The 27,096-nt window shown below is 43.6% G+C and overlaps 1 protein-coding gene across 1 annotated transcript in view; it reads left to right on the forward strand.

The window, feature by feature from the left end:
* The first annotated feature begins 6,224 nt into the window (after positions 1-6,224).
* LOC143785775 (putative methyltransferase DDB_G0268948) overlaps positions 6,225-27,096 on the forward strand; it is a 93,219-nt gene continuing 72,347 nt past the window's right edge. Inside the window, exon 1 of the mRNA XM_077274897.1 lies at positions 6,225-6,336. The gene's annotated coding sequence lies outside the window, so the exon portion shown is untranslated. The remainder of the gene's footprint in view (positions 6,337-27,096) is intronic.

The raw sequence follows: 27,096 nt of genomic DNA on the forward strand, positions 1-27,096 counted from the left end.
ATCTTATACACTTTGCTGGTACTGTAAAATGCTGCTTAAAAATTTGCATAAACAAATGTAGAAAAAAACCCTTCAAAAATGCCAAGTATGAACATAGCCTAACCCTATTTACAATTTTTAGAGATATGATTTTCTTTTTAGTTTGTTAGTAAACGCATCATGAACATTCCAATAATGAAGCCTGCAGGGCACGCTTATGCTACTATTATATGGATATTATAAAGGATTTTAACCCTTTCATGCCCAGGCGATTTTTCCTTTTTTTTTCTCTTGTTTTTTTCTCCCCTTCTTCAAAGAGCCATAACTTTATTTTTCCATCCATATAGCTGTATGAGGGCTTGATTTTTGCAGGACGACTTCTACTTCTGAATGCCACATTTCATTCCACCACATAGTGTATTGGAAAACAGGAAAAAAAACTGAAATGCAAAAAAAAGTGCAATTCTACAATTGTTTTATTGTTTTTTTATTTACCATGTTCACTATTTGGTAAAACCGACTTTACAAGATTATTCACCAGTTAGTTTGATTACGCTGATGCCAAACATGATTAGTTGTTTTTTTTTCTGTAAGTGGTGAAAAAAAACAGAGATTTGTAAGAAAAAAAAAAAAAAGGTGGTGGTGGGGGGGTTCTTTTGTCTCCATTTTCCAAGACCCGTAATGTTTTAAATTTTTGGGATATGGGGCTGTGTGAGGGCTTTTGTTTTTCTGTTTTTACTGATACAATTTAGGGATAGATACAATGTTTTCATTGCCTCTTATTGCAGTGTTGCGGTTGACAAAAACCTGTACTTCTGGTGTTTTCATTTTTTTCTCATTACACCATTTACTGATTGGATTCATTTCCTTTAAATTTTGAGAGATCAAACTTTTTGTTTTATTTTTGTGAGGCAACAGGAGGTGACTTTTTTTTTCATTTTTAACCCCCTTCACGACATGCGCTGTATATACATGGCACTGCGGGAGCTGCGTTTCCACAGCCTCTATTTCTTGTCACCATGCTGCATCGTGCGGTGACCGAGTCAATATAGCTACCGTCTGTGACAGAAGGTCATTCCTACAAATCACCTCGGGAGGCTGTACCACACCCTGTTTTGGCGATCGCTGTGATTGGCGGATCAATTTTAACTAGGCCTTCACAGTAAAGTTTAGAAAAAAAACAAGTGACATGCTGTCATTGAATCACAGCAGTCACAATGGGTGGGGTGACCGCGACGTCACCTTGCCCGATTACAACCTTTGGCGCTGATTGGCTGAACGATAGTTACTGACCAATCAGCACCAAAGGCGGTAATCTAAAATAGCAATCACCACTCTGCACGTCGTCTTTACCTCAGAGTTGGCATACAGAGTGGTTGTATACCCGGTGTGTTACCCTCAGGCCGGCGTCACACTTAACGTATGAAAAATTGGTCCGATTTTCCTGGCCGACAGTCGCACAAATGTTCTCCGTATGGTCATCCGTGTGTAATGCGTTTGCAATGCGAGGATGCGATTTCCTCGTATCTAAGTATCCATATGGAATCCGTATAACATGCGCATGGCTTTACATTTCTCACTGCTTTTCCCCAAATCATTTAATGGCTGAAATGAGAAAAATGTGTGCTTATTTCTTGTAAATCACACCGATGGTCCATGTGGTGTCCGATTTTTTTCTCGCACCCATAGACTTGCACTGGAAAGACTCGGCCGATATACATGTAAAATTGCAGCATGCTGCGATTTCACTCGCACATAGAATACACATAGAAAACGGTGATGTGAGCTGCCCCATAGATTATCAGCCATGCGAAAAGCTAAAGAGTGGTACAAAAAATTGGTTGTGCACATTATACAGATGGCTCTGTACAATGTTTTTTTCCTGTTTAGATCTCCAGACAATACGGGGACCTTCCTTCAGTTTCAAGAGGTAGTCATCAAGGTCCTAATGTTTGGCATTCAGGAAAGTGAGGGTCCCAGTACTTCTGATGGTGCCCATATGATACTTGGTCAATATTTTCGCGGAGAGGTTCAACAAACATGGAAGATCACAAAAAGGTGCAGAGCATGCTCCAACAGGAGAATCCCAAAAGACACAGTTTACTATTGTGAAACCTTTCCTGAGAAACCTTGCCTTTGCATTAATTATTGCTTCAACTTGTACCACAAGTCCACAAATTAACAGAATTTGTTTAAATCCTGTTGAAACAACACACTTTTATAATCTGATATACTCCGCACAACTTACACATAACGTCACATTATAAATTCATTCAACAGTAAAACCAAAAGCATTGTTACAATTACTATAACTATGCCTCTAGATAATTTCTTGAGGGGTATGGTATCCAAAGTGGGGTCACCTGTGGGGGATTTCTACAGTTTAGGCACATCAGAGGGTCTCCAAACACGGCATGGCACACACAGACCTTTCAATCAAAGTCTGCGCTCCAAACCATTTCTCCTTCCCTTCTGAGCCCTAAAGTGCACCAAAACGGTAGTTTTCCACCATATATGTGGTATCAGAGCTCTCAGGGGAAATTGCACAACAATTTTCGGGTTCCATTTTCTCCTGTTACTCTTGTGAAAAGAAAAAAAATTGTGGCTAAAAAACATTTTTGTGGATTTTTTTTTATTTTCACTGCTCATTATAAATATCTGTGGAGCACACAGGGGCTCACGACACATCTAGATAAGTTCCTTGAAGGGTCTAGTTTCCAAAATGGGGTCACTTGTGGGCGGTTTCCAGTGTTTAGGCACATCAGGGTCTCTCCAAATACGACATGGCATCCGATCTGGATTCCAGACAACTTTGCGTTCAAAAAGTCAAACAGCGCTCCTACCCAAACAGTGGTTGTCCCCTATATATGAGGTATCACCGTACTCAGAAATTGAACTACAGTTATTGTGGTCTATTTTCTTCTGTTACCATTATGAAAATGAAAAAATTTGGAACTGAATCATTTTTGTGGAAAAATGTGATTTTTTTTATTTTCATGGCTCTACGTTATAAACTTCTGTGAAGCACCTGTGGGTTCAAAGTGCTCACCACACATCTAAATAAGTTCCTTGAGGGGTTTAGTTTATTAAATAGGGTCCATTATAGAGGTTTCTACTTCTTAGGGACATCAGGGGCTCGCCAAACGCAACATGGCGTCTGTTCTCAGTTCCAGACAGTTTTGCCTTCAAAAAGTCAAACAGTCCTCCTACCCTTTCAAGCCCACTGTGCGCCTAAACAGAGGCTTTCCCCTACATATGAGGTATTGGTACTCATAAGAAACTGCACAACAAATTTTGGGGTGCAATTCTCCTGTTACTCTTGTGAAAATAAAAAAAAAATGGGTGTAAAGTATAATTTTTGTGCAAAAAAAGTAAACTGTGTTTTCCTTACACATTCCTTTAGCTCCCGTGAAGCAACTGAAGGGCTAATAAACTTTTTGAATGTGGTTTACTTTTGAGCGGTGCAGTTTTATAATGGTGTAATTTGGGTATTTTCTGTCATATAGACCCCTCAAAATCACTTCAATTGTGATGTGTGTAACAACCCTGCCGGCATCACTGCATGGCCTTCCATCCCCCACCTGCCTGTTGCATCAGCTCACTCACCCTGTGCCATGCTGTGAGATCTGTCTGCTGCCGGATCCATGCTGTGTGCTTCATGGCCGCTTGCTTTGTGTACACTTTCTGTCTGTGTGCATAGGGGGGCGGTGCCAGCAACTCCTGTTTCTTATTCAGTCTGTGTGCACCTCCCTAAGGTGTCTCTGGCCAATAGCCTACAGGCCTCTGATTCTTAAGGCGTCCTCACCCATTGGAGCAAACCGGAGAAAACTTACTTCCTCAGTCAGTACTTTGATGCTGAAGTGTCTGGTTCTGTCTCTGTGTCCTTCTCCGAGTGGGGCATAGTACCCTGGTCTGTGTTCGCCACCCAGTGGGGCATTATACCCTGGTCTGAATCTGTGTTCCTTTACTTCTGTGTCTGCACCCTGGTTTATGTCTGTTCCTGTTCCTTCTTTGGTTGATGCCATTCCCACTCTGCTGTGTGCATCTCTGCGCTATCTCTCTGCTCTGCTTGCCACTATTTGTGGTTCCGCACTTCTCTGCTCTGGTCGCCACTAACCATGGTCCTGTGCTTCTCTGCTTTGCTCGCCACTACCTGTGGTTCTGTGCCTCTTTGCTTTGCTCACCACAACCTGTGGTTCTGTGCCTCCTGGCTCCGCCTCCAGCGTCTCCGCTCTTTGCTCCACCTCCAGCATCTCCTTTGGCTCCACCTCCAGCATCTCTGCTCTTGACTCTGCCTCCAGCTTCTCTGCTCTTGGCTCCGCCTCCAGAAGCTCCGTACTTAGCTCCTCCTTCTCCTTTCTCTGCCTTCACCTTCTTTACTCTTAGCACAGCCTTCCTCTTCTCTGCTCCTAGCTCTGTCTTCTCCTTCTCTGCTCTTTCTTGCGTTTCTGTTCTTGACTCTGCCTCCTGCTCTTAACTCCACCTCCTGTGGTTCTGCTTTGCATCCGCTCTTGCGGCCTTGCTCTCTTTGGTGAGTTTTTTTATGCATTTTTTATGCGTATTTTTGTATGCATTTTTGAAAGCTAAATAAAGATGTATTATTGAGCAAAAAAAAAAAAAATTGTGATGCCATTTCTTGTCCAACCTCCTCTTTTACATTTGTCCAACCCACATTCCATTACACATACATAGATAGATAATAGATATAAATATAGATAGATCTATGTATCTATCTATAGATATATGTATGGATAGATCTATCTATGAATAGATGTAGATAGATATAAAGATAGTTAGGCTACTTTCACACATCAGTTTTCTTCCGTCAGACAGGATCCGGCGAATGTTTGAAAAAATGGATCCGTTGCAAATAGTGAAACATTGATGCAACTGCTCTGTTTTTTTGAGAGAGAGAACAGAAAATGTGCATGATTTGAATGGCAAAATGCATGAAAAACAGGATTTTGGAGGCCGGATTCATAATTTCACATCTCAGTTTCATTAGCTTTTCACAGTATCATTCACTGGGCATTTTTTCGCTGGACAGAAAAAACGTTCCTCTGCACGTTTTCTCTGTCCTCCGGAAGCAGCTTTTTTTACGAATCCGGCAAAAAACAGATGAAACGTGTGGCCATCAGGTGCAATCCGGCGCTAATACAACTCTATGAGAAAAAAACCGATCATGTGGAAAAAAAAACACAGATCCGTTTTTTTCAAAACTTGCCGAATTGTGCCTGACGGCAAAAACCTGATGTCTGAAAGTAGCCGGATAGATATATGGATAGATATATCTATGTATCTATAGATATATCTATCTATCAATATATCTATAGATAGATAGATCCACAGTTATATCTATAGATATATCCATAGATATATAGATTTATCCATAGATATATCCATAGATATATAATAGCAAGGCCAATGTTGATTAATGAACATGTTTATTTAAAAAAAAGAAAAAAAAATGGTGTGGGCTCCCATGCAATTTTCTGCGCCAGAGGGGGAAAGCCGACAGCCGGGGCCAATATTTGTAGCCTGGGAAGGGGGTAATATCCATGGTCCCCTCCCAGGCTATGAATATCAGCCTGCAGCTGTCTGCATAGCCTTTACTGGCTATTAAAATAGGGGGACTCCCCCCCAAAAAAAAATGACGTGGGGTCCCCCTATATTTTATAGCCAGAGAGGCTATGCAGACAGCTGTGGGCTTAGCCCCTCTCTTCCCACTCCCCTGTAGTGGTGGAATATGGGGTAATAAGGGGTTAATGTCACCTTTGTATTGTAAGGTGACATTTAGCCCAGTTAGTAATGGAGAGGCGTCAATAAGACGCCTATCCATTACTAATCCTATAGCAGTGAAAAAGTAAAATAAAAAAAAAGACACAGCCAGAAAAAAGTATTTTAATATTCTTAATTTCACCATACTTACCATACTCGATCACCTGCAATAAGTTAAAAATAATAAACCAACAGTATACTCACTTTCCACCATACTCCAACATCTGCACCCAGACATCGTATCCACAGAAGAGCGCCGAGGTAGGGTCTTATACCATCTTCATAAGTGCCATCTTCTGCCATTGACAATTGTTGTGGACACGAGGTAAGTGTTTAGGGGTTCAGCAACGCAGCTACTGTGACATTAAAATCCGCTTCCTGTGGAACTACAAGTCCCAGCTGGCCCCCTTGCAACATCTCGCGCCTCACCCTTGGCTCACCACATTCTGTCTTTCACACCTTGTTATCTGTGCTCAGACTCCGCTAGAAGCAGGTACTAAATTTTGTGACAGAAGCTGGAAGGGATTATTTTCACCTTATCCTTCTTGGAAAAACAAGTAACAGCCAGTTTTCTCCAAGGTAAGTACAACTGAGGTTCTATGGCATCAAGGTATGTTACTATAGTCTATATCTGAGGACTGTGTGCTTAAGACAAAAAATCAATGTATCTATCAGAAAGATCATTTACATTGCTCTGTTCTTTGGGTTAGTGAGGCTGCAATGGAAGCTATTAAGCAGAACAATTTGCAGAAAAGTTCAACACAAAATACTATTATTATGGCTGCAAAATCTAATGTCCATTCCAAATTTGCGGTGCAAGCTCCAGTGGCCACTGAGCTTCATGTTATTGACCAGATTTATGATGAGCTCACAGGGCTGGTGACTAGGGTTGAGCGAAACGGGTCGATCATTTTCAAAAGTCGCCGACTTTTGGCTAAGTCGGCGTCTCATGAAACCCGATCCGACCCCTGTGCTTGTCGGCCATGCGGTACGCGACTTTCGCGCCAAAGTCGCGTTTCAATGACGCGAAAAGCGCCATTTCTCAGCCAATGAAGGTGAACGCAGAGTGTGGGCAGCGTGATGACATAGATCCTGGTCCCCACCATCTTAGAGAAGGGCATTGCAGTGATTGGCTTGCTGTCTGCGGCGTCACAGGGGCTATAAAGGGGCGTTCCCGCCGACCGCCATCTTACTGCTGCTGATCTGAGCTTAGGGACAGGTTGCTGCCGCTTCGTCAGAAGCAGGGAGAGCGTTAGGCAGGGTCCACTAACCACCAAACCGCTTGTGCTGCAGCGATTTCCACTGTCCAACACCACCTTCGGTGTGCAGGGACTGTGGAAGCTATTTTTTTTTTTTTTTCCCCTCAGCGCTGTAGCTCATTGGGCTGCCCTAGAAGGCTCCGTGATAGCTGTATTGCTGTGTGTACGCCACTGTGGAAACCAACTGCTTTTTTCAAAGCACATATCCTCTTGTTCCTTCCTTTCTGCACAGCTATCTTTTTTGTTTGTCCACACTTTTTATTTAATTTGTGCATCAGTCCACTCCTATTGCTGCCTGCCATACCTGGCTTACATTACTGCAGGGAGATAGTAATTGTAGGACAGTTTTTTGTTTTTTTTTGTTTTTTTTTGTGGGAGATTAAGATTGGCATTTCTGCTACAGTGCCATCCCTGTGTGTGCCATCTCTCACTGAGTGGGCCATAGAAAGCCTATTTATTTTTTCCGTGATTTGTGTTCTAAAATCTACCTCAACACAAAAACACTACATCAATCAGTGGGAGAAAAATATTGGCCTCAGTCAGGGCTTGTGTGCCACTGCTGTGTGTGCTATCTCTCATTCAGTGGGCTATAGCAAGCCTATTTTTTTTTTTTTTTTTTTAATATTATTTGGTTTCTAAAGTCTCCCTGAAAAAAAAAAAAAAACCTAAAAAAACAGTGGGAGAGTAATATTGCCCTTTCAGCTTGTGTGCCAGTCTTGACTCCTGGGTGTGCCACCTCTCTCCCTCTCATTCAGTGGGCCATAGAAAGCCTATTTATTTTTTTTTTTAAATATTATTGGGTTTCTAAAGTCTCCCTTAAAAAACAAAAAATACATAAAAAAACAGTGGGAGAGTAATATTGCCCTTTCAGCTTGTGTGCCAGTCTTGACTCCTGGGTGTGCCACCTCTCTCTCTCATTCAGTGGGCCATAGAAAGGCTATTTTTTTTTCCGTGATTTGTGTTCTAAATTCTACCTCAACACAAAAACACTACATCAATCAGTGGGAGAAAAATATTGGCCTCAGTCAGGGCTTGTGTGCCACTGCTGTGTGTGCTATCTCTCATTCAGTGGGCTATAGCAAGCCTATTTTTTTTTTTTTTTTTTTTAATATTATTTGGTTTCTAAAGTCTCCCTGAAAAAAAAAACAAAACCTAAAAAAACAGTGGGAGAGTAATATTGCCCTTTCAGCTTGTGTGCCAGTCTTGACTCCTGGGTGTGCCACCTCTCTCCCTCTCATTCAGTGGGCCATAGAAAGCCTATTTATTTATTTTTTTAAATATTATTGGGTTTCTAAAGTCTCCCTTAAAAAACAAAAAATACATAAAAAAACAGTGGGAGAGTAATATTGCCCTTTCAGCTTGTGTGCCAGTCTTGACTCCTGGGTGTGCCACCTCTCTCTCTCATTCAGTGGGCCATAGAAAGGCTATTTTTTTTTTTGGTTTTTTAAATATTATTTGGTTTCTAAAGTCTCCCTGAAAAAAAAAAAAAAAACATACAAAAAACAGTGGGAGAGTAATATTGCCCTTTCAGCTTGTGTGCCAGTCTTGACTCCTGGGTGTGCCACCTCTCTCCCTTTCATTCAGTGGGCCATAGAAAGCCTATTTATTTTTTCCGTGATTTGTGTTCTAAATTCTACCTCAACACAAAAACACTACATCAATCAGTGGGAGAAAAATATTGGCCTCAGTCAGGGCTTGTGTGCCACTGCTGTGTGTGCTATCTCTCATTCAGTGGGCTATAGCAAGCCTATTTTTTTTTTTTTTTTTTAATATTATTTGGTTTCTAAAGTCTCCCTGAAAAAAAAAACAAAACCTAAAAAAACAGTGGGAGAGTAATATTGCCCTTTCAGCTTGTGTGCCAGTCTTGACTCCTGGGTGTGCCACCTCTCTCCCTCTCATTCAGTGGGCCATAGAAAGCCTATTTATTTATTTTTTTAAATATTATTGGGTTTCTAAAGTCTCCCTTAAAAAACAAAAAATACATAAAAAAACAGTGGGAGAGTAATATTGCCCTTTCAGCTTGTGTGCCAGTCTTGACTCCTGGGTGTGCCACCTCTCTCTCTCATTCAGTGGGCCATAGAAAGGCTATTTTTTTTTTGGTTTTTTTAATATTATTTGGTTTCTAAAGTCTCCCTGAAAAAAAAAAAAAAACATACAAAAAACAGTGGGAGAGTAATATTGCCCTTTCAGCTTGTGTGCCAGTCTTGACTCCTGGGTGTGCCACCTCTCTCCCTTTCATTCAGTGGGCCATAGAAAGCCTATTTATTTTTTTTTTTAAATATTATTGGGTTTCTAAAGTCTCCCTTAAAAAACAAAAAATACATAAAAAAACAGTGGGAGAGTAATATTGCCCTTTCAGCTTGTGTGCCAGTCTTGACTCCTGGGTGTGCCACCTCTCTCTCTCATTCAGTGGGCCATAGAAAGGCTATTTTTTTTTTGGTTTTTTTAATATTATTTGGTTTCTAAAGTCTCCCTGAAAAAAAAAAAAAAAACATACAAAAAACAGTGGGAGAGTAATATTGCCCTTTCAGCTTGTGTGCCAGTCTTGACTCCTGGGTGTGCCACCTCTCTCCCTTTCATTCAGTGGGCCATAGAAAGCCTATTTATTTATTTTTTTAAATATTATTGGGTTTCTAAAGTCTCCCTTAAAAAACAAAAAATACATAAAAAAACAGTGGGAGAGTAATATTGCCCTTTCAGCTTGTGTGCCAGTCTTGACTCCTGGGTGTGCCACCTCTCTCTCTCATTCAGTGGGCCATAGAAAGCCTATTTATTTTTTCCGTGATTTGTGTTCTAAATTCTACCTCAACACAAAAACACTACATCAATCAGTGGGAGAAAAATATTGGCCTCAGTCAGGGCTTGTGTGCCACTGCTGTGTGTGCTATCTCTCATTCAGTGGGCTATAGCAAGCCTATTTTTTTTTTTTTTTTTTTAATATTATTTGGTTTCTAAAGTCTCCCTGAAATAAAAAAAAAACTTAAAAAAACAGTGGGAGAGTAATATTGCCCTTTCAGCTTGTGCGCCAGTCTTGACTCCTGGGTGTGCCACCTCTCTCTCTCTAATTGTGGGCCATAGAAAGCCTTTTTTTTTTTTTTTTTTTTTTATATTATTTGGTTTCTAAAGTCTCCCTGAGAAAAAAAAATAAATAAATTAGGTGGGAGATTAATATTGACATTAGTGCTTGAGTGACAGTCCTGCGTGTGTGTCATCTCTGTAATTTTGTGCCACAGAAAACAGAGTGTGTAACATTGTGCCTGATTTTCCTTGTGGTCTCACCAACCTGTTAAGGGATATTGAAATCATACTGAAGTTATAGCTCACCGTGTAAGTTGTTTGACAGCAACAAATAAAGTTACTTTGGTTAAGATTTTAAAACAATGAGGAAGTCTGGTGCAAGAGGTCGTCGTGGGCGTTCATTGTCAGCTGGTAATGATGGTAGTGGTAGTGGAGCATCAGGTGGTCGTGGGGATAAAAATATTCCACCTAAGTCTGGAGCTGTGGAGCCAGTTTCGTCGTCAGGCTACACAAGGCCTCGAACGCTCTCTTTTCTGGGAGTAGGAAAACCGCTTTTAAAGGCGGAGCAGCAACAGCAAGTTTTGGCTTACATTGCAGACTCAGCCTCTAGCTCTTTTGCCTCCTCTTCCGAAACTGGTAAATGTAAAAGCAGCGCGTCGCTTGTGGATGTTCACGGTCAGGGACAAGTCGCTTCCTTGTCCTCCTCAGCAAAAACTACAACAAGAGAGAAGGATGCAGCAGGCGACACAACGGGTCACTCCATGGAGCTCTTTACACATACCGTCCCTGGCTTAGAAAGTGAAACATTTAACAGGCCATGCCCATTACAAGTATATTCTGACATGGAGTGCACTGATGCACAGCCACAGCCAGAGTACTATGCTGCTCCTTTGACTCAGACCACCACATTGCCCTCTCAGGGTACAGATCCACAATCAGACCCTGATGAGACTATGTTGCCCCGCCACGAACGCTATACCACCGACCGACACAGTGACACAGACGAAGTTGCACACGAGCTCGAAGAGGAGGTAATAGATGACCCAGTTATTGACCCCGATTGGCAGCCATTGGGGGAACAGGGTGCAGGCGGCAGTAGTTCAGAAGCGGAGGTGGAGGAGGGGCCGCAGCAGGCATCAACATCGCAACAGGTTCCATCTGCCGGGCCCGTATCTGGCCCAAAACGCGTGTCAAAGCCAAAACCTGTTGGAGCACAGCGTTGCCATCCGGTTAAAGCTCAGTCTGCAATCCCTGAAAAGGGATCCGAGTCAAGGAAGAGTGCAGTCTGGCATTTTTTTAAACAACATCCAACTGATCAGCGCAAAGTCATCTGTCAAAAATGTTCAACTAGCTTAAGCAGAGGTCAGAATCTGAAAAGTCTAAATACTAGTTGCATGCATAGACACTTAACCACCATGCATTTTCAAGCCTGGACTAACTACCAAACGTCCCTCAAGGTTGTAGCACCCTCGGCCAATGAAGCTAGTCAGCAACGCAACATCCCTTCCGTCACTGTAAGGCCACCATTTTCCGCACCACCGGCAGTATCTGTGCAGGTTTCTTTGCCAGCCAAAAGCAGTCAGGGTCAGGGAATCACCAGTTTTGTAGGAGGAAATATTGCATCTAGGGCACCGGCGGAAACAATACCGTCTCCAACCGTCTCTCAGTCTGCCATGTACACCGGCACACCCGAAAGTTCCACGATCTCCAGCTCTCCAGTCCAGCTCACCCTACATGAGACTCTGGTTAGAAAAAGGAAGTACTTATCCTCGCATCCGCGTACACAGGGTTTTAACGCCCACATAGCTAGACTAATCTCGTTAGAGATGATGCCCTACCGGTTAGTTGAAAGCGAAGCTTTCAAAGCCCTGATGGAGTACGCTGAACCACGATACGAGCTACCCAGTCGACACTTTTTTTCCAGAAAAGCCATCCCAGCCCTGCACCAGCATGTTAAACAGTGCATCGTCCATGCACTCAGGCAATCTGTGAGTACAAAGGTGCACCTGACTACAGATGCATGGACCAGTAGGCATGGCCAGGGACGTTATGTGTCCATCACGGCACACTGGGTGAATGTGGTGGATGCAGGGTCCACAGGCGACATCAATTTAGGGACAGTTGTGCCTAGCCCACGGTCTAGGAAACAGTTGGCTGTAGGCGTTCGCACCCCCTCCTCCTCCTCGTCCTCCTGCAGAAGCTACAGCTCTTCCACAGAACGCAGTCTGCCAACCACTCCATCGGCAGATGACACTGTTGCACACCAGTTGTCCCATTATGGGCCAGCTACTGCCAAGCGTCAGCAGGCTGTATTGGCTATGAAGTGCTTGGGCGACAACAGACACACCGCGGAAGTTCTGTCCGAGTTCTTGCAACAAGAAACACAGTCGTGGCTGGGCACAGTAGATCTTGAGGCAGGCAAGGTAGTGAGTGATAACGGAAGGAATTTCATGGCTGCCATCTCCCTTTCCCAACTGAAACACATTCCTTGCCTGGCTCACACCTTAAACCTGGTGGTGCAGTGCTTATTGAAAACTTATCCTGGGTTCTCCGACCTGCTCCTCAAAGTGCGTGCACTTTGCTCACATATCCGACGTTCGCCTGTACACGCCAGCCGTATGCAGACCTATCAGCGGTCTTTGAACCTTCCCCAGCATCGCCTAATCATAGACGTTGCAACAAGGTGGAACTCAACACTGCACATGCTTCAGAGACTGTGCGAACAGAGGCGTGCTGTTATTTATTTGTGGGAGGATACACGGGCAGGCAGTAGGATGGCAGACATGGAGTTGTCAGGTGTGCAGTGGTCTAAGATACAAGACATGTGTCAAGTCCTTCAGTGTTTTGAGGAATGCACACGGCTGGTTAGTGCAGACAACGCCGTAATAAGCATGAGCATCCCCCTAATGCGTCTGCTGATGCAAAGTTTGACGCACATAAAGGAGCAGGCGTCTGCACCAGAGGAAGAGGAAAGCCTTGATGACAGTCAGCCATTGTCTGGTCAGGGCAGTGTACAGGACGAGGTAGCGGGCGAAGAGGAGGTGGAGGACGAGGAGGATGATGGGGATGAGTATATTTTTAATGCGGAACCTTTCCCGGGGGCACTGGAAATTGGTTGCGTGTCAAGGCCGGGTTCTGGTTTTTTGAGGGACACAAGTGACGTAGATTTGCCTGCAACTGCCCCTCACCCAATCACAACCGGAGATTTGACAACTGGAACTTTGGCCCACATGGCGGATTATGCCTTACGTATCCTAAAAAGGGACACACGCATAACGAAAATGATGAACGATGACGATTACTGGTTGGCCTGCCTCCTTGATCCACGCTATAAAGGCAAATTGCAAAATATTATGCCACATGAGAACTTGGAACTAATATTAGCAACCAAACAATCAACTCTTGTTGACCGTTTGCTTCAGGCATTCCCAGCACACAGCGCACGTGATCGTTCTCACACGAGCTCAAGGGGGCAACAGACTAGGAGTGTTAGGGGTGCACACATCAGAAGTGGCGTTGGACAGAGGGGTTTTCTGACCAGGTTGTGGAGTGATTTTGCTATGACCGCAGACAGGACAGGTACTGCTGCATCAATTGAAAGTGACAGGAGACAACATTTGTCCAGTATGGTTACTAACTATTTTTCATCCCTTATCGATGTTCTCCCTCAACCGTCATTCCCATTTGATTACTGGGCATCAAAATTAGACACCTGGCCAGAATTGGCAGAATATGCATTGCAGGAGCTTGCTTGCCCGGCAGCAAGTGTCCTATCAGAAAGAGTATTCAGTGCTGCAGGTTCAATATTAACCGAAAAAAGGACTCGTCTGGCTACCCAAAATGTTGACGATCTAACATTCATTAAAATGAACCACAACTGGATTTCGAAATCTTTTGCCCCACCTTGCCCGGCCGACACCTAGCTTTCCTATGAAAAGCTCTTGCCTGTGAATTACTTTTCTAATGTCTAATTTGCTGCAGCTGATTGTACAGCATACGACATGTTTACACCTCCCTAAATGGCAAAACTCCCCACACGGGGCCGTGGTATCGCGACTTGGCGCAAGCACCCGTGAGACTGCTGTTTGTCTGAAGAGGTGGGTGTGCTCGCTTTTGGTTGACGGCATTGCTACTGGGTCCCTCATAGTACAATGTAGTGTCTCTGGCGGTGGTGGTGCGCACCCAACGTCAGACACACCGTTGTAACATGAGGGGCCCTGGGGCGGTCCCGCCGGCCTCAAGAGAGTTCCCCCCTCCCCCAGCTCAAACTGTGCTCTACCACGTGCAAAATTATGTCGCACAGCTCCACCAATCTTTAGTCTATTCGCTGACATCATTCAATGTCTGGCACTGACAATACAAATTTGTAGACATCTATGATGCAACTTAAAGTAGTCTGTGTCTGTGTCCTATATTGGCACCATTAAATAGTTACTGCCAAATTACTATGTCAGAAACTCAGCAGATGAGCCCACCCCTGTACCTAAGTATGCCACCTTTTTTTTTTTTTTTGGTTGTTTTGCGAGACATTAACATCTATTTATATTTTGGGAGTACTGGGACAGACACTCCTTGCAATACTCCTCCACTGACCACCAAGCTGCCTGCCCGTGTATCCATGTAACCGATGTAAAACAGCCATGAGCCTATTGTTTGTTATTTTAGGCCTTTGATAGCCTGTCTGCGGTCCCTACTTTAAATACTCCTCCACTGACCACCAAGCTGCCTGCCCGTGTATCCATGTAACCGATTTAAAACTGCCATGAGCCTATTGTTTGTTATTTTAGGCCTTTGATAGCCTGTCTGCGGTCCCTACTTTAAATACTCCTCCACTGACCACCAAGCTGCCTGCCCGTGTATCCATGTAACCGATGTAAAACTGCCATGAGCCTATTGTTTGTTATGTTAGGCCTTTGATAGCCTGTCTGCGGTCCCTACTTTAAATACTCCTCCACTGACCACCAAGCTGCCTGCCCGTGTATCCATGTAACCGATTTAAAACTGCCATGAGCCTATTGTTTGTTATTTTAGGCCTTTGATAGCCTGTCTGCGGTCCCTACTTTAAATACTCCTCCACTGACCACCAAGCTGCCTGCCCGTGTATCCATGTAACCGATGTAAAACTGCCATGAGCCTATTGTTTGTTATGTTAGGCCTTTGATAGCCTGTCTGCGGTCCCTACTTTAAATACTCCTCCACTGACCACCAAGCTGCCTGCCCGTGTATCCATGTAACCGATTTAAAACTGCCATGAGCCTATTGTTTGTTATTTTAGGCCTTTGATAGCCTGTCTGCGGTCCCTACTTTAAATACTCCTCCACTGACCACCAAGCTGCCTGCCCGTGTATCCATGTAACCGCTGTAAAACTGCCATAAGCCTATTGTTTGTTATTTTAGGCCTTTGATAGCCTGTCTGCGGTCCCTACTTTAAATACTCCTCCACTGACCACCAAGCTGCCTGCCCGTGTATCCATGTAACCGATTTAAAACTGCCATGAGCCTATTGTTTGTTATTTTAGGCCTTTGATAGCCTGTCTGCGGTCCCTACTTTAAATACTCCTCCACTGACCACCAAGCTGCCTGCCCGTGTATCCATGTAACCGATGTAAAACTGCCATGAGCCTATTGTTTGTTATGTTAGGCCTTTGATAGCCTGTCTGCGGTCCCTACTTTAAATACTCCTCCACTGACCACCAAGCTGCCTGCCCGTGTATCCATGTAACCGCTGTAAAACTGCCATAAGCCTATTGTTTGTTATTTTAGGCCTTTGATAGCCTGTCTGCGGTCCCTACTTTAAATACTCCTCCACTGACCACCAAGCTGCCTGTGTATCCATGTAACCGATGTAAAACAGCCATGAGCCTATTGTTTGTTATTTTAGGCCTTTAAAGCCTGTCTGCGGTCCCTCCTTCCACTAGTCCTCCACTGACCAGACCACTGCTGCCCGTGTACCCCTGGAACCAATTATAAAGTGCCTACAGCCAGCCCATTTTCTTATGTTAGGCCTTTGAAGCCTGTCTGCGGTCCCTACTTTAAATACTCCTCCACTGACCACCAAGCTGCCTGCCCGTGTATCCATGTAACCGCTGTAAAACTGCCATGAGCCTATTGTTTGTTATTTTAGGCCTTTGATAGCCTGTCTGCGGTCCCTACTTTAAATACTCCTCCACTCACCACCAAGCTGCCTGCCCGTCTATCCATGTAACCGCTGTAAAACTGCAATGAGCCTATTGTTTGTTATTTTAGGCCTTTGATAGCCTGTCTGCGGCCCCTACTTGCAATACTCCTCCACTGACCACAATGCTGCCTGGAGTGCCTGCCTGTGTATCCATGTAACCGATGTAAAACTGCCATGACTGCCTACTGTTTGTTATTTTAGGCCTTTGATAGCCTGTCTGCAGCCCCTACTTGCAATACTCCTCCACTGACCACACCAATGCTGCCCGTGTACCCCTGGAACCTATTTAAAAGTTCATAGAGCCTAGTTATATATTTTATTTACTATTAATAAGGCCATGATGGACTACGCTGTACCACGCTACAAGCTAACCAGTCGACACTTCTTTTGTGAGAAAAGCCATCCCAACCCTCCACCAGCATGTAGAAGACCGCATTGTCCATGCACTCTGGCAATCTGTGAGTACAAAGGTGCACCTGACAACAGACGCATGGACCTGTAGGCATGGCCACGGAAGATTACGTGTCCATTACGGCGCAATGGGTTAATGTGGTGGATGCATGGTCCACAGGGGACAGCCTACTAAGTCTGTCTGCAGTCCCTAATTCAAATTGTCCTCCACTGTCTAAATCGGAGCTTCCACCTTCTGGCTTTCGGCCTATAGTATCAGAAATTAAACTGCATTTGGCCTTCAACTTTGGTTAGGGCCTACTAACGGCTTCTGCCCCTCCCTGGTGTTGTCCTCAACTAAATAAAGCTGAGCTTCAACCTTCCGGCTCTCATTAAGTGGTTTTAAAAAAAAAAATGGTGGTTAGGGCCTACTAACGGCTTCTGCCCCTCCCTGGTGTTGTCCTCAACTAAATAAAGCTGAGCTTCAACCTTCCGGCTCTCATTAAGTGGTTTTAAAAAAAAAAAATGGTGGTTAGGGCCTACTAACGGCTTCTGCCCCTCCCTGGTGTTGCCCTCAACTAAATAAAGCTGAGCTTCAACCTTCTGCTCCAAATTACCATTTTGAAAAATGCAATAGGCTTTTCCGGCCTACTAAAGGTGTCTGTCTGTGTGCCCCTGCCTGGTGTTGCCCTCAACTAAATAAAGCTGAGCTTCAACCTTCTGCTCCAAATTACCATTTTGAAAAATGCAATAGGCTTTTCCGGCCTACTAAAGGTGTCTGTCTGTGTGCCCCTGCCTGGTGTTGTCCTCAACTAAATAAAGCTGAGCTTCAACCTTCTGCTCCAAATTACCATTCTAAAAAATGCAATAGGCTTTTCCGGCCTACTAAAGGTGTCTGTCTGTGTGCCCCTGCCTGGTGTTGTCCTCAACTAAATAAAGCTGAGCTTCAACCTTCCGGCTCTCATTAAGTGGTTTTAAAAAAAAAAATGGTGGTTAGGGCCTACTAACGGCTTCTGCCCCTCCCTGGTGTTGCCCTCAACTAAATAAAGCTGAGCTTCAACCTTCTGCTCCAAATTACCATTTTAAAAAATGCAATAGGCTTTTCCGGCCTACTAAAGGTGTCTGCCCCTCCCTGGTGTTGTCCTCAACTGAACAAAGCTGAGCTTCCACATTCTGGCTTTCGCCCTATACTATCAGATATTAAACTGCATTTGGCCTACTAGTGTGGTTAGGCCCTTGAAACAGTGTCTGCTGCTCTTGGGTTTGCTACTCCACTGAACAAAGCAATGCCGCCTGTTTAGTCCTGTTACCAATTTTGAACTGCATGTAGCCTACTTTATTCTTTGGCCCTATATCTGTTTCCTCCTCATCCTGCCCATTGCCCAGCCACTGCTAAATGAGTCTGCTGGTACATTGACCTAGACCACTACATTCCCCTTGTACTCTACACAGCCAGAATCTGTCCCTGCTGAAAGTAAGGTTCCCCTTCCCGCATGTTATACCACCTTACACAGGGACAAAGAGGAAGGTGCAGATGAAAGTGCAGGTTCCTTCATCAGGTGGGGGGGCATACTCGTTGGCGACGTCACTGGCACAGGGCCCCTCAGAGTACGCAAAAGTGTCGCTGCTGGTGGGAGGCGCCCCCGCCATGCAAACACACCGCCGTACTTTGAGGGGCCCTGTGCCAGTGGCAATGCGAACGAGTGGGCCCCCCCCTGCTTGCTCAGGATCACAGCACTTGCAACTTTTAAATACTTACCTTTCCCTGCAACACCGCCGTGACGTAGTCCGCATTTCCTGGGCCCACGAAAAACTTGAGCCAGCCCTACTCCCCCCACAACTTTCCCCCAATTCCCTATGCCCAACTATTATTATACAGTTAATTAAGATTGGCAAGCTTCAGAAACAAGAATGGATGTTTTTGGCATTAAAATGGGCACTGTAGGTGTTTTCCTGGCCTCCACTCACTGCCGACTATGCTTCCCCATTGACTTGCATTGGGTTTCGTGTTTCGGTCGATCCCCGACTTTTAGCGATAATCGGCCGACTGCACTCGACTCGACTCTGGACAAAATCGGGTTTCCCAAAACCCTACTCGATCTTAAAAAAATGAAAGTCGCTCAACCCTACTGGTGACCACCAGAAACACTCACTCCTGTGATAAATCAGACAGACAGTTACTGCCAGCTGCTCAAGGCAGGTTTTCAGACAAAGTGGGGCCCTAAGCAAATGTTTAAATTGAGCCTCAAATGTTAAACATATTGCCCAGTCACGCAGAAACATTAAAGTTGCATTTACATATGCTGAGTTCAGGCTGTTCAATGAGCACTATGAACAGTATTCAACTCGTTCGGTGCTTGTTTACCGGCCTTTTTGCACCAGCTCAGGAACAATGATGGGCACACAACGATCACTAATAGATCAGTCTGTCCCCATACAGCATCATTTTATCAGCAGCACATCTGCAGTTTACACCAGGAGATACGCTGCTGAGAACAGTGATCTTTATTCCAACATAAAAAGTCCAGTCACCCAATAAATGAGCAGCATTTTGTTACTTCATTGGGCGATTGCCGACATGTTAACACCTATTAACTCTCATCTGCGCTGCTGGTATTTATAAATGTGGATACTACATACAGGATCTCTGATACACACACGTGTGTATATATATATACATATATATATACAGTTGTGGCCAAAAGTATTGACACCCCTGCAATTCTGTCAGATAATACTCAGTTTCTTCCTGAAAATGGTTGCAATCATAAATTCTTTGGTATTATTATCTTCATTTAATTTGTCTTAAATGAAAAAACACAAAAGTGAATGAAGCAAAAAGCAAAACATTGATCATTTCACACAAAACTCCAAAAATGGGCCAGACAAAAGTATTGGCACCCTCAGCCTAATACTTGGTTGCACAACATTTAGCCAAAATAACTGCGACTAACCGCTTCCGGTAACCATCAATGAGTTTCTTACAATGCTCTGCTGGAATTTTAGACCATTCTTCTTTGGCAAACTGCTCCAGGTCCCTGATATTTGAAGGGTGCCTTCTCCAAATTGCCATTTTTAGATCTCTCCACAGGGGTTCTATGGGATTCAGGTCTGGACTCATTGCTGGCCACCTTAGAAGTCTCCACAGCTTTCTCTCAAACCATTTTCTAGTGCTTTTTGAAGTGTGTTTTGGGTCATTGTCCTGCTGGAAGACCCATGACCTCTGAGTGAGACCCAGCTTTCTCACACTGGGCCCTACATTATGCTGCAAAATTTGTTGGTAGTCTTCAGACTTCATAATGCCATGCGCACGGTCAAGCAGTCCAGTGCCAGAGGCAGCAAAGCAACCCCAAAACATCAGGGAACCTCCGCCATGTTTAACTGTAGGGACCGTGTTCTTTTCTTTGAATGCCTCTTTTTTCTCCTGTAAAGTCTATGTTGATGCCTTTGCCCAAAAAGCTCTACTTTTGTCTCATCTGACCAGAGAACATTCTTCCAAAACATTTTAGGCTTTTTCAGGTAGGTTTTGGCAAACTCCAGCCTGGCATTTTTATGTCTCGAGGTAAGAAGTGGGGTCTTCCTGGGTCTCCTACCATACAGTCCCTTTTCATTCAGACGCCGACGGATAGTACGGGTTGACACTGTTGTACCCTCGGACTGCAGGGCAGCTTGGACTTGTTTGGATGTTAGTCAAAGTTCTTTATCCAACATCCGCACAATCTTGCGTTGAAATCTCTTGTCAATTTTTCTTTTCCGTCCACATCTAGGGAGGTTAGCCACAGTGCCATGGGCTTTAAACTTCTTGATGACACTGCACACGGTAGACACAGGAACATTCAGGTCTTTGGAGATGGACTTGTAGCCTTGAGATTGCTCATGCTTCCTCACAATTTGGTTTCTCAAGTCCTCAGACAGTTCTTTGGTCTTCTTTCTTTTCTCCATGCTCAATTTGGTACACACAAGGACACAGGACAGAGGTTGAGTCAACTTTAATCCATGTCAACAGGCTGCAAGTGTGATTTAGTTATTGCCAACACCTGTTAGGTGCCACAGGTAAGTTACAGGTGCTGTTAATTACACAAATTAGAGAAGCATCACATGATTTTTCGAACAGTGCCAATACTTTTGTCCACCCCCTTTTTTATGTTTGGTATGGAATTATATCCAATTTGGCTTTAGGACAATTCTTTTTGTGTTTTTTCATTTAAGACAAATTAAATGAAGATAATAATAACAAAGAATTTGTGTTTGCAATCATTTTCAGGAAGAAACTGAGTATTATCTGACAGAATTGCAGGGGTGTCAATACTTTTGGCCACAACTGTATATATATATATGAATATACACACATACATATATATATATATATATATATGTACAGAGCACATACACACACATATACACATGTATACAGAGCACATGCATGCACATGTATATCTTCACATATATACAACACCAAGAGTCCATACATTGTAGGCTCAACCACACAGACAGACACACACATTCACACACATACACACATCCATTCACATCATTGAGCTATCTGTGTAATACAGGATGGACCCTCGAGGGAAAGAAAGTCTTTGTTAACACAGGACTCCTGATATTAATTAAGAATTACCTAACCATGTTTAAAAAAAATAAGTTTTACAAAATAAAGCATCAGTACACATGTTTTCATACAATCATCTACTTAACCCCTGTCTGACATGTGCCGTGGCTCTGGCACTCTCGTGGCTTTGGTGCAGGCTCTGGCACTGAACCCCACCTTTCCGGGTACATGACAGCTGATCTATACTTTTCTTGCAATTTCACTGCACTGGGAATTTTGTTCCCATTTTCCGGTACACGATATGTTAAAACCAATGGTGTCCTGCAAAAGTACAACTTGTCCTGCAAAAAACAAGCCCTCACATAGCCATATTGATAAAAAAAAATAAAAAAGTTATGGATTTGGGAAGAAGGGGAGCAAGAACAAAAACGGAAAATGGCCTAGGGTTAAAGTGGTAAATGTAATTTTTAACAAAGCACTCCTATATAATTCATGCTAAAGTCTATTTTACACACAAAAAAAGTTACAAAACCTGCCCTCTCTTACAAAAAGCAGGTTTTGTTGAGCGTCTGCTGCAGTTTTTGCTGCATTTTTTGCTGCTTTTTTTATTCCTGAGTTTTTGTTGTCTGTTATGCATGTTGATAAAGTTTAGTGGCCCCAAAAAAGCCTGATTTAACTTACTTAGGTTTTTGCACCAAAAACACAGCAAGAACTGATACCTGCAGGTTTTGCTTTGTTTTTGCTGCATTTTGCATTTACTTATTGTTTCCTATGGGTGAAAAAACACTGCAAATACGCGGAGAAAAACACTGGAAGAAGTGACATGCTGAAGTTTTGCAAAAACGCAACAGTTTTCCTAAAACAATGTGTTTGTATGAGTTTTCTGAAATCTTATACACTTTGCTGGTACTGTAAAATGCTGCTTAAAAATTTGCATAAACAAATGTAGAAAAAAACCCTTCAAAAATGCCAAGTATGAACATAGCCTAACCCTATTTACAATTTTTAGAGATATGATTTTCTTTTTAGTTTGTTAGTAAACGCATCATGAACATTCCAATAATGAAGCCTGCAGGGCACGCTTATGCTACTATTATATGGATATTATAAAGGATTTTAACCCTTTCATGCCCAGGCGATTTTTCCTTTTTTTTTCTCTTGTTTTTTTCTCCCCTTCTTCAAAGAGCCATAACTTTATTTTTCCATCCATATAGCTGTATGAGGGCTTGATTTTTGCAGGACGACTTCTACTTCTGAATGCCACATTTCATTCCACCACATAGTGTATTGGAAAACAGGAAAAAAAACTGAAATGCAAAAAAAAGTGCAATTCTACAATTGTTTTATTGTTTTTTTATTTACCATGTTCACTATTTGGTAAAACCGACTTTACAAGATTATTCACCAGTTAGTTTGATTACGCTGATGCCAAACATGATTAGTTGTTTTTTTTTCTGTAAGTGGTGAAAAAAAACAGAGATTTGTAAGAAAAAAAAAAAAAGGTGGTGGTGGGGGGGGGGGTTCTTTTGTCTCCATTTTCCAAGACCCGTAATGTTTTAAATTTTTGGGATATGGGGCTGTGTGAGGGCTTTTGTTTTTCTGTTTTTACTGATACAATTTAGGGATAGATACAATGTTTTCATTGCCTCTTATTGCAGTGTTGCGGTTGACAAAAACCTGTACTTCTGGTGTTTTCATTTTTTTCTCATTACACCATTTACTGATTGGATTCATTTCCTTTAAATTTTGAGAGATCAAACTTTTAGTTTTATTTTTGTGAGGCAACAGGAGGTGACTTTTTTTTTCATTTTTAACCCCCTTCACGACATGCGCTGTATATACATGGCACTGCGGGAGCTGCGTTTCCACAGCCTCTATTTCTTGTCACCATGCTGCATCGTGCGGTGACCGAGTCAATATAGCTACCGTCTGTGACAGAAGGTCATTCCTACAAATCACCTCGGGAGGCTGTACCACACCCTGTTTTGGCGATCGCTGTGATTGGCGGATCAATTTTAACTAGGCCTTCACAGTAAAGTTTAGAAAAAAAAACATGTGACATGCTCTCATTGAATCACAGCAGTCACAATGGGTGGGGTGACCGCGACGTCACCTTGCCCAATTACAACCTTTGGCGCTGATTGGCTGAACAATAGTTACTGACCAATCAGCGCAAAAGGCGGTAATCTAAAATAGCAATCACCACTCTGCACGTCGTCTTTACCTCAGAGTTGGCATACAGAATGGTTGTATACCCGGTGTGTTACCCTCAGGCCGGCGTCACACTTAACGTATGAAACATTGGTCCGATTTTCCTGGCCGACAGTCGCACAAATGTTCTCCGTATGGTCATCCGTGTGTAATGCATTTGCAATGCAAGGATGCGATTTCCTCGTATCTAAGTATCCATATGGAATCCGTATAACATACGCATGGCTTTACATTTCTCACTGCTTTTCCCCAATTAATTTAATGGCTGAAATGAGAAAAATGTGTGCTTATTTCTTGTAAATCACACCGATGGTCCGTGTGGTGTCCGATTTTTTCTCGCACCCATAGACTTGCACTGGAAAGACTCGGCCGATATACATGTAAAATTGCAGCATGCTGCGATTTCACTCGCACATAGAATACACATAGAAAACGGTGATGTGAGCTGCCCCATAGATTATCAGGCATGCGAAAAGCTAAAGAGTGGTACAAAAAATTGGTTGTGCACATTATACAGATGGCACTGTACAATGTTTTTTTCCTGTTTAGATCTCCAGACAATGCGGGGACCTTCCTTCAGTTTCAAGAGGTAGTCATCAAGGCCCTAATGTTTGGCACTCAGGAAAGTGAGGGTCCCAGTACTTCTGATGATGCCCATATGATACTTGGTCAACATTTTCGCGGAGAGGTTCCCCAAACATTGAAGATCACACAAAGGTGCAGAGCATGCTCCAACAGGGGAATCCAAAAAGACACAGTTTACCACTGTGAAACCTTTCCTGAGAAACCTTGCCTTTGCATTAAGGATTGCTTCAAATTGTACCACAAGTCCACAAATTAACAGAATTTGTTTAAATCCTGTTGAAACAACACACTTTTATAATCTGATATACTCCGCACAACTTACACATAACGTTACATTATAAATTAATTCAACAGTAAAACCAAAAGCATTTTTATAATTACTATAACTATGCCTCTAGATAATTTCTTGAGGGGTATAGTTTCCAAAGTGGGGTCACCTGTGAGGGATTTCTACAGTTTAGGCACATCAGAGGCTCTCCAAACACGGCATGGAACACGCAGACCTTTCAATCAAAGTTTGCACTCCAAACCATTACTCCTTCCCTTCTGAGCCCTACCTTGCACCAAAACGGTAGTTTTCCACCATATGGTATCAGAGCTCTCAGGGGAAATTGCACAACAATTTTCGGGTTCCATTTTCTCCTGTTACTCTTGTGAAAAGAAAAAAAATTGTGGCTAAAAAACATTTTTGTGGATTTTTTTTATTTTCACTGCTCATTATAAATATCTGTGGAGCACATAGGGGCTCACAACACATCTAGATAAGTTCCTTGAAGGGTCTAGTTTCCAAAATGGGGTCACTTGTGGGCAGTTTCCAGTGTTTAGGCACATCAGGGTCTCTACAAATACCACATGGCGTCTGCTCTGGATTCCAGACAACTTTGCGTTCAAAAAGTCAAACAGAGCTCTTTCCTTTCCGACCCCTGCCGAGTGCCCAAACATTGGTTTTCCCCTACATATGCGGTATCACCATACTCAGAAATTGAACTACAGTTATTGTGGTCTATTTTCTTCTGTTACCATTGTGAAAATGAAAAAAATTTGGGACTGAATCATTTTTGTGGAAAAAATGTGATTTTTTTTATTTTCATGGCTCTACGTTATAAACTTCTGTGAAGCACCTGTGGGTTCAAAGTGCTCACCACACATCTAAATAAGTTCCTTGAGGGGTCTAGTTTATAAAATAGGGTCCATTATAGCGGTTTCTACTTCTTAGGGACATCAGGGGCTCGCCAAACGCAAGATGTCCACCTGCCTGTTGCATCAGCTCACTCACCCTGTGTCATGCTGTGAGATCTGTCTGCTGCCGGCTCCATGCTGTGTGCTTCATAGTCGCTTGCTCTGTGTACACTTTCTGTCTGTGTGCATAGGGAGGCGATGCCAGCAACTCCTGTTTCTTATTCAGTCTGTGTGCACCTCCCTAAGGTGTCTCTGGGCAATAGCCTAGAGGCCTCTGATTCTTAAGGCGTCCTCACCCATTGGAGGACGCCGGAGCAAACTTAATTCCTCAGTCAGTACTTTGATGCTGAGGAGTCTGGTTCTGTCTCTGTGTCCACCTCCGAGTGGGGCGTAGTACCCTGGTCTGTGTTCGCTACCCAGTGGGGCATTATACCCTGGTCTGAATCTGTGTTCCGTTACTTCTGTGTCTGCACTCTGGTTTATGTCTGTTCCTGTTCCTTCTTTGGTTGTTGCCATTCCCACTCTGCTTTGTGTATCTCTGCGCTATCTCTTTGCTCTGCTTGCAACTATCTGTGATTCCACACTTCTCTGCTCTGGTCACCACTACCCATGGTCCTGTGCTTCTCTGCTTTGCTCATCACTACCTGTGGTTCTGTGCCTCTCTGCTTTGCTCACCACAACCTGTGGCTCTGTGCCTTCTGGCTCCGGGCTCCGCCTCCAACATCCCCTCTCTTGGCTCCACCTCCAGCATCTTTGCTCTTGGCTCCCCCTCCTGGATCTCTGCTCTTGGCTCCTCCTCCAGCATCTCCGTCCTTAGCTCCACCTCCAGCAGCTCCATCCTTAGCTCCTCCTTCTCTGCCTTCTCCTTCTTTACTCTTAGCTCTGCCTTCCTCTTCTCTGCCCTTAGCTCTGTCTTCTCCTTCTCTGCTCTTTCCTACGTTTCTGTTCTTGACTCCGCCTCTTGCTCTTAACTCCACCTCCTGTGGTTCTGCTTTGCATCCACTCTTGCGGGCTTGCTCTATCTCTATTCTGCAACTTGCCATACAGGTCTTTACCTGTTTCCAAATACCCTCCAGTCTGAACAAGTTCTTACCTGCCGTGCCCGTCTGCCTGCCAGTATCTCCGTCAAGCCAGTCTGCCCATCAGGGCCTCTGCCGTACCCATCCGTCAGCCAGTGTCACTGCCGTGCCTGCCTGCCTGTGTCCTGTCACCCGGTGGGATCAGCATCCACAGTCAGACTCCACCCTGGAGTGGTACCTGGTAGCTACCTGCCGCACAAGTCTGACCTCACCATCAGAGGCTCCAGCGAACACCTAGGAAGCTATTTAGTTACGCCCCTTCCAGGGAAATCTGGTCGGTGGTCCAGTAGAGCCACACCTCCACACGCCCGCGCCAACCAGTCTGGGCGCGAGCGTTACAATGTGGTCTCTAAAAAATGGTTTTGTAAATTTTGGGGGGGAATAATTAGAAATCTCTGGTCATGTAAAGTAGACATGTGAAAAATGTTATATAGTAACTATTTTCTGTGACATAACTCACTGGTTTAAGGAAGTAGAAATGAAAAATTGCCAAATTTTCAAAATTTTTGCCAAATTTACAATATTTTCACAAATAAACGCAAGTCATATAGAACAAATTTTACCACTATCATGAAGTACCATACGTCACGAGAAAATAGAATCACTAGGATCAGCAGAAGCTTTCCAGAGTTATTACCTCATAAAGTAACAAAATTGATAAAATTGGCCTGGTCAGGAAGATGAAAACAGGCTTTGGGATGAAGGAGTTGAAAACCTTTTTTTATTCTTACTGTATTCAATAGTCCCACTAGAGGACATGAATCTGCAATCATCCGAACTCTTGTACTATACATAGCAGTGCATCGGTGCCCAGCGTTCTGCAGTGAACGGTGCATTGTAGGTGCTCGCTGTGTAAAGAGAATTAAAGGCCTGGTGGTTGGGAAACCA

This window comes from Ranitomeya variabilis, chromosome 7 (genome assembly GCF_051348905.1).
Source record: "Ranitomeya variabilis isolate aRanVar5 chromosome 7, aRanVar5.hap1, whole genome shotgun sequence".
Lineage (NCBI taxonomy): Eukaryota > Metazoa > Chordata > Amphibia > Anura > Dendrobatidae > Ranitomeya > Ranitomeya variabilis.